At 28.1% G+C, this 8,835-nt stretch overlaps 1 pseudogene; it reads left to right on the forward strand.

The window, feature by feature from the left end:
- The first annotated feature begins 1,130 nt into the window (after window positions 1-1,130).
- LOC117180545 lies at window positions 1,131-8,156 on the forward strand (annotated as a pseudogene).
- The last annotated feature ends 679 nt before the right edge of the window (window positions 8,157-8,835 follow it).

The following is an 8,835-nucleotide window of genomic DNA, read 5'->3' on the forward strand; positions in this document are numbered from 1 at the left end:
ATAATTCGCAACAGATCGAGATTTTTAATCATTTTTAATTGTAATTTATGATTTGATGGACGTTTCTATCGACTTAAATATTCTTTAAACTACTTAAATTTTGTTTATATTTGGAGAAATCCAGTAAAATAAAACCAAATTTCCTAAATATTGTATGTATCTGGAAATTTCGAAAATCGTTTTGACATTTTTTGAGAAACTTAGGCAAAATTAGAATTATATAACATTAAAACAAATAAACAAAGAAAATTTTAAAAATAGTAATTCGACATTTTTATTTTGCATTGAAAATTATTCATTCTTACAAATTAAAATTTGGGCAACATTTTTCTATTTTAAACAAAATTTCTGGATTAAAATATCAATTATTACATTTTTTTCAAAATTTATCATTTTAGTTGATAATTTGTCTTTTTTAGCAGAAAATTAATTGTCTTGATAGAACATTCAACTATTCGGTAGAAAATTAACCTTTTTTTCTGTAAAAATCATATTTTTGGTTAAAAAAATGAAATATTTTTGTAGAAAATTCGTCTCTTTTAGAAAATATTAAATGTTTTTAGGTGAAAAATACAACTGGTTAGAAATGAATCTTCTTTGGTCTATTAAAAACAAAAAGCTTTTCGGATTCAAATATAATGTATTACATTTTTTGTTGAGAATTCATCTTCTTTGTTTGAAAATTGAACTATTAAGTCAAAGATGAACCTTTTTTTGAAATTCTCATCTTACACATCTGAAACTTTAAAAAATCTCTTGGAATATTCTGAAGATTCTTAGGAAAATTATACTTATATAACTTTTAAAGCAAATAAACCTAAAAATAGATAGGTATTCAAAATTTTTATTTCCTATTCAAACTTATTTTGCCCCTAAAATCGAGGAAATGCACGCGCGCTTGTAATTAATTAAATAATGGGTATTTTCAATCATTATTTCAAATACTTTTTTTGTAGCTTTACATTATTTAACTCTATTTCTGTATGACATAACTTCGCACTTCTCATTTATTCCTCTCTTTTTTTCAAACGGAATATTTCAAATTTTAAATTCACTGTGAGTTAATTGAACTCAGCAAAATGTGATGTTGAAAATATTGACATAAATTTAATTTGGATAATTGTAACATAATGGCATCAGTAGAAGATCAATTATTGACCTCGGTTAAAGAACCAGCAGGTCCATGTGGTAAAAATAAAATCACTATCGTATAGTTGGTGCCGGTCAGGTTTGGAATGGCCTGTGCAATCAGCATATTAGTAAGCGTAAGTAATAAAAAAAACTTTAAATTCCATGAAGTTATATAAATTTTTGAAAAATGCAAAAATCAGTGCAAGTACTAATATTGCGGCAACTGCACATTCGGCAATTTGTGTCAACACGGCCGGCGATCGTCAACGTGAAGGCGAAACTCGTTTGAATTTGGTACAACGTAACACTGACATTTTCAAAGAAATTGTTCCTAAAATAGTCAAATATAGTCCAAATGCAATTCTTTTAATTGTTACAAATCCGGTTGATGTATTGACTTATGTAGCTTGGAAGCTATCAGGATTGCCCAGAAATCGAGTATTTGGAAGTGGTACTAATTTGGATTCTGCACGATTTAAATTTTTACTTTCTCAGAGATTGAATATTGCACCTACTTTCTGTCATTCGTGGATTATTGGAGAGCATGGTGATACTAGTGGTAAGAATTTAAGTTAAATTCGAATAAACTTAGAGCAGTTATAAGTTAGAATAAAAATAATTATTAACTTATCATTTACATTTATATTTTATATGTAACAAGTTTTTATTTTCTTAAAAAAGATTGGACAATCCGTAGCTGATTATTTTGAAAACTATGGGTATAACCGAAAAAAGACAACTTTAGCAGACAGAATTTATGGGTTTGAGAAGATAGGTTTTTTCAGGATGACCACAAAAAAACATTTTCAAAATTCCCTCGCTTTGACGGTTTGACCTGATTTTTTCCAGAACAATATTTTACTTTCTCTGACTATTAATAGGAAAAGACCAGCATTTAAGTCTTGTAATATTTTAAACGCAGTCTTTTACAAACGGAATAAAAATACTTCAGATTAATATATAAAAATTTGACATTTTTTTATTTCAACCAAAAAAAGGTGACTTTTATATCATAAAAGATGATTTTTTAAACAAAAAGGATTAACTATCAACGAAAAATTTGAATTTTTGACAAATTTTCAACCAAGCTGTTTAATTTTTAACCTAATGATTGAATTTTCATACAAACATTATCTTAGAGCTACGGAGATGAATTTTCCACGATACTGTCAAATTTGGAACCAAACAAGATTAAACATGAAACAAAAACAGTTGCATTTCCAACCAAATAATGAAATAATTTAACTTTTTTAAAGGATAGTTGAATGTTTAACAAAAAAAGATGAATTTTCGATCCAAAACGACAACATTTCAAACAAATAGTTTATTTTTTGATCAAAAAATATTATTAAAAAAAAAATTAAATTCTGAACAAAATACTTGATTTTTTAACGAAAGATTTGAATTTTCTACCAATAAAGATGAACTAAAAAATAATTGGTAGCAAAATAGTTGCATTTACAAGAAAATAATTGAACTTTAAAGCGAAAAAGACAAATTTTCAACAAAAAACATGAATTTTCAAACGATTGGTTTCATTTTAAACAAAAATGGAATTGTAAAATTATTTGTTAAAGAAAAAGACTACAAGTAAAGATTTTCTGGACAAGAAAGAAAAAAAAAGTTCATTCAAATTGTTAAACTTTCAAGACAAAAAGAGCCATTCAACAATTCGTAATTTCAACAAAAAATAATAATTTAAAACTGATAAATAATGAATTTTTAACCAAACAGATTTGTTTTTTACCTAAAATGAGGAATTAAAAAAAAGAAGAGTTTTCAGAACAAAAAACTTATTTTTCAGAACAAAAAACTTAGTTTTCAACTTAGTTTTCAAAACTTAGTTTTTCGTAGCATTTTTTACCAAAAAAGAGGAAATTGCAAACCAAGAAGATTAGTTTTCTACCAAAAAAGAGGAATTTTTAACTGAAACAAGATAAATTCTCAAAAAAAGATGTAATAGTTGATATTTCGACCAATTTTTAAACATTTTTAAATAAACAAAAAAAACGAATTTCTGATAAAATGGTTTAATTTTCAATCAAAGAGATGATTTTTCAACTAAAATTATAAATCTTAAACAGGAATTGTTAAATTTTCAGTTAAAAAATTAATTTTGGAATCAAGAAGAAATTAAGTTTCAACCAGAGATGAATTTTAAAATAAAGAGATGAATCTTAAAAAAAAAATTAACAAAGCAGTTCAATCTTCAACCAATTAGGTTCATTTTTAATCAAAGAGATGAATTTCCAACTAAAATTATGAATTTTCTAACCAAAAAGACGATCTTTCAACAAAGATCATTCAGTAAAAAGCTAAATTTTCAAAATACTTCAATTTTTAACCAACCAGGAGAAAATTGCAAACCAAGAAGATTAGTTTCATACTATAAAAGAGGAATTTTGAACAAAAAGGATAATTTTTCTACCAAAAATGAAACAGTTACCTTTTTAGTTTAAAAATTAATTTAAAAAAAAACAAATTTGCAACAAACTTGTTAAATTTTCAATCAAACAGTTGAATTTGTATCCAAAAAAGGTGAAATTTCGACTACAACAGATTAATTTTTAAATCAAATAGTCCAATTTTCAAAAAAAGAGTTAAATTTTCTACCATGAAAGATTTCCAGTTGAACTTTCAAGACCAAAATATGAATTTCCAACCAAAAAAAAAAACAATGTTTTGTTTTTGAAATTCCAGTTTGGTCAGGAGTAAATATTGCTGGGGTCAGACAACGTGAATTAAATGAAAAAGTCGGTACCAAAGAAGATGATGAACAGTGGAATGAAATTCACAAACAGGTGGTGCAAAGTGCGTACGACGTGATTACACTTCCTGGGGCATTAGTCTCAGTGTTGCGGATCTCGCTTCAAACATTCTCAGGGATACGGATCAAATTCATGCCGTTTCTACTCTGATTAAAGTGAGAAAGTTGTTAAAAATCAAAATACTCATTGCAAATACAATATATGAAATCCAAAAGGGTTTAACGTTTTAATTAGAGAACTCATTTTTAATAACTGAAAATAGTCTTTAAAACATTATTTTAAAATTTAAATACTATTAAGTCAACTGACATATTTGGAAAATAATTATTTCATGAAGATTACATTTCTGTATTTCACGAAACTCATATTCAATAATTGGATATAGATTTAAATATTATTTGAAAATCAAATTATTATTAACTTGAATGACGTACGCAGAAAATAATGATTTCATGAATATTATGTTTGTCGATTTTGGGAATTAATTTAGAATTATTTTACACATTCGCAAGAATTGTTATGTCTTATAAATTATATTACATTCATCAAGGATCACAATGGTTTGGCAGCCCTTTTTTGTGTTGAATTTTTTTTAGATGGATTGATGATTTTTTACTAATCTTCACTAGAAAAAAGTGTACATACAAAAGATTTTTCATAAATTCTGAACAACTACGAAAATGTTTCTGAATTTTTAGGTGTTTGAATTTTTAAATAAAAAAATAGTCTTCCGGCCCATAACTTTTAATTCTAACCGTCCGGTTAAAATTTTAACCGATTAAAATTGGCCTAAATTACAATATTACTTATTCATAATTATTATATTATTCCGCGAATTTTTTCTTATCGATTGAACATTGATATCACTCATATTGAATAGCTTACGTGATACTATTGAAACCGTATCCTAAAATGAAGGTATGTTAAGCTGACCTAACCACATCTTCGAATCGAGTTGAAAACTATCTCATAATTAAGGCCTCATTTAATGCTAATTTAATGCCCTATTGCCAAATTTAATGCTGCATTCTTTAAAAAAAAATCGCACAGGTTACGCTAGCTTAACGTTAAGCTGGCAGAACCCCATGTAAAATAAATGTTAAATCAAGTTCTGTCATATCACATAATTAAGGACTCATTTAATGCTCACTTAATGCCCCATTGCCAAATTTAATGCTCCACTATTTAAAAAAAACAGGGGTTACGCTAGCTTAACGTTAAGCTGACGGAACCCCATGTGAAATAAACGCTGAATCGAATTCTGTCCTATCAAATAATTAAGGTCTCCTTTAGTGCTCACCAAAATCACTAAAAATTATTTTCCAAAGCCACGCCTAATACTGAAAAAGCACCCTTAATATAAATTATGCACAAATTGTAAATCTGACTTTACTATAATTACGGGGTTAATATAAATTATTTACAAATTATAAATCTGTCCATATCACATTTGACTAATCCCCGGTTAAAACAAAAATAGTGGAGCATTAAATTGCGCAATGAGACATTAAATGAGCACTTAATTATAGCATGATCAGATTTACAATTTGTGCATAATTTATATTAAGTGCGGTTTTTCAGTATTAGGGGTGGCTTTTGGAAAATAATTTTTGGTGGTTTTGGAGAGCATTAAATGAGCCTTCAATTATGTGATACGAAAGAATTCGATTAAACATTTATTTCACAAGGGGTTCCGTTCCGTCAGCTAAACGTTATGCTAGCGTCACCCCCGGTTTAAAAAAAAATAGTAGAGAATTAAATTTTGCAATGGGGCATTATATGAGCATCAAGTGAGCCCTCAATTATGTGATATGACAAAACTCGATTTAACATTTATTTCACATGGGGTTCGGCCAGATTAATGTTAAGCTAGCCTAACCCCTGCTTTTTTTTTAAATAATGCAGCATTCAATTTGGCAATAGAACATTAAATTAGCATTGAATGAGCCCTTAATTATGAGATAGGTTTCAACTCGATTCAAATATGTGGTTACGTCAGCTTAACATACCTTTAAAATGAACCTTTTCTTTGAACTTTATATTTAAATAAAGAAAGAAAACATTGTTTTTTTGTTGAAAGTTTAACTATTCTGTTTTAAGTTCTAAATTAATCTGTTTTTGTTGAAAATTCTATAATTTTCTTAAAAATTCGTATTTTTGAAAAAAATGTAATCTCAACAGTTGATCTTTTTGGATAAAAATTCACTTTTTTCGTTGAAAATTTAATTATATTGTTAAAAGTTCGTTTTTTTTTTAAATTTATTTTCAAACTGCGAATATAAGTATTCTATTTTTAGTTAAAAAATCATATTTTTTATTCGAAAATTCAAGTATTTTTCTCAAAAATGGTCTTTTATCTTATTTATTTATATATCTTCGTCTTTTACACTTTTATCTTTTCACTTTTATCTTTTATCTTATTTATCTTTTGTGAAAGAAATTTAATCTTCTTTATTGACAATTTATCTGTTTGCCTAAAAACTGGACTGTTTTGTTGAAAATTTATTTCATTTGGTGGAAAATCTAACTATTTCTTTGAAATAAATTTTATTTGGTTGAAAAATCGTTTTTGCATTTTTTGAAAATTTATTTTCCTTATTGAAATTTAAACTATTTTGTTAAAAAATGTATCTTTTTGAATGGAAAACTCATTTATTTGGTATAAATTTAGTGTGTTTTGTTAAAAATAAGTTTTTTGTGTATTATTGATCATTTTAGTTGAAAATTCATTTCTTTGGTTGAAAAATTAATTAATTTGTTGAAAATTCGCTTTTTAGTTCAATTTTTTTTAGCTAGAATTGTAATTATTCCATTTTTCCTTAACAATTGATTTGATTTAGTTACAAATTCATTTATTTGTTTAAAAACTCCTCTTTTTTGGGTTAAATATTTAATATTTTTCTTAGAAAATTCATATTTTTGGGTTGACAACTACTGTTTTGCAGGATATTGGTTTTTTTGGCAGGGAAATGCAACATTTTGGATAAGATTTTTTTGTTTATTGACTGAAAAACCTTTTTTGGTTTAAAGTTTAACTCTTTCGTTAAAAGTTACTTTTTTAGTTTAATAATTAGCCTGTACTGTTTGAGAATTTATCTAAATTGTTAAAAATTCTTATTTTTTGGCTTAATTCAACTGTTCTTGATTGACATGTTTTTTTGGCGGAAATAAAAACTGTTACACTTTTCGTTGAGAATTCTTCTTTTTTTTATTGAAGATTCATTGTTGGTTGAAAATATGACTATTTTGTCAACAAATTGAAATAGGGATTGGAAATATCTGATAAACTAGCATATGACAACATGGAAAAAGTATGATTAATTTAGATTTGAACGATAAACACCTTGGTTTTGGGCGCCAACAAAATATTTTTAAATAAATTCTTATCTTCGTGATTTTGATATTTTTGTTGATGTTCACTAGAAGACCACCGATTTCAAAAAATAATTTTAAAACCTGCAGAAATGTAGACATGATTTTCTCATATATCTTTAACGTTTCTATCTGGCAGAAGCAAGCTATAAAAAATTTGATTAGTCTAGGAACTTTAAGAAATAGTAAGTTCAAAAAATCTTTTTAGGCTTCCTATAATGTAAAAAAAAGGCAAAACCAAGGCGTTTATTAATTGAATCTAAATTGATCATACTTTTCCACGGTACTCATACGCTACTTTTCCACATAATTACTTTTTCAATTTCCAAAAATGTTTTTTTTTATCCACTCTAACGTTTATATTATATTTAAATACAGTTGATAATAATTCAAGAAAAGGGACCAAGTGAAAGATAAAAATAGATTGGAAAAGGCCTTGACACAGGCCTTAGGTGTACATAAATAATGAAAGACTTTCCCCGAGGGTAAAATGAGGTCCGTCGACGAGACACGATCTTTTGTGCTGCCCTTGAAGAGATGCGTTATGAGTCGCGTGTGATTTAAAAGCGAGAGGTAAAAGAGGTAAAGTGGTATCTCAAGATGCGAGCCAGGTAGAGATGTATAATGTATATATTGTATAAATGTATATATGCTGGAGTCTACTGGGCGAATCATAAGTGGGTTGTTGGTTGGAAATTTGCAATGAGAGGTTGATTTGCTTGGGTAATGATACAGTATATCACCTCGCGCGGTCAACGATCCGAGAAGAATGCTCAGCCGGATCAGACGGCTCAGGCGAAGGGAGGACCTTATAGGTTTGACATAATCCGGGGTGTACCGATAATAGTCGCTCTTGGTACAGCAGTCGCATATACATTACATTAGGCTGATTCCGAGGGGCTAATTAAGGGCTGTCCACAAATTAAAGAAAATTATTCTGTCGTACAAACTGAAAAGATACATTAGTCCAATCTGACTCGAAGTGAAAAAATCGAGAAAAACTTCTTGCCCAAAGAACTTTAATATCGAATAAAATTTTGGATAATTAAGATACGTTATTTGGGTAAAAATAATGTGCTTTTTCATATTTTGAAATAAAAAATTGTTTTTTTAAACAATTTCTATTGTAAAATGGACTTGCGATGTTTAAACAGTCGCAGAATGTCACAAATACAAGGCAAAAAGAACACAAAGTCACTTGCGGACGATGCCTTTGTTGAAGAGCTCGAGCGCTGCCTCAAAATACAACATCAAAACATACGTAAGGGACACTGTGTATTTAGTCGCTGCTCCGAACTTACCGAAACGATCGCCGCGCAAGTGCATGTGTATAGCCGAATTTAGCCGGGGCTTATTTCCCGTGGATTTTCGATCAGAGTCCGAGCTAATTTACAAGGCTAAAAGATACGTAAGGGCAATTAGCGTCGCACTCGGTCACTTTTATAACGCGAAAAAGACACAAAGTTCTTTAGGTTCTTTTTCATGTGTATGCTGATGACGTATTGCCAACTTTTTCGACATTTCTCATTTATAAACAATCGTTCTTTGCAATAAATATTAATAA

The sequence above is a fragment of the Belonocnema kinseyi genome, chromosome 9, assembly GCF_010883055.1.
Source record: "Belonocnema kinseyi isolate 2016_QV_RU_SX_M_011 chromosome 9, B_treatae_v1, whole genome shotgun sequence".
Taxonomy (NCBI): Eukaryota; Metazoa; Arthropoda; class Insecta; order Hymenoptera; family Cynipidae; genus Belonocnema; species Belonocnema kinseyi.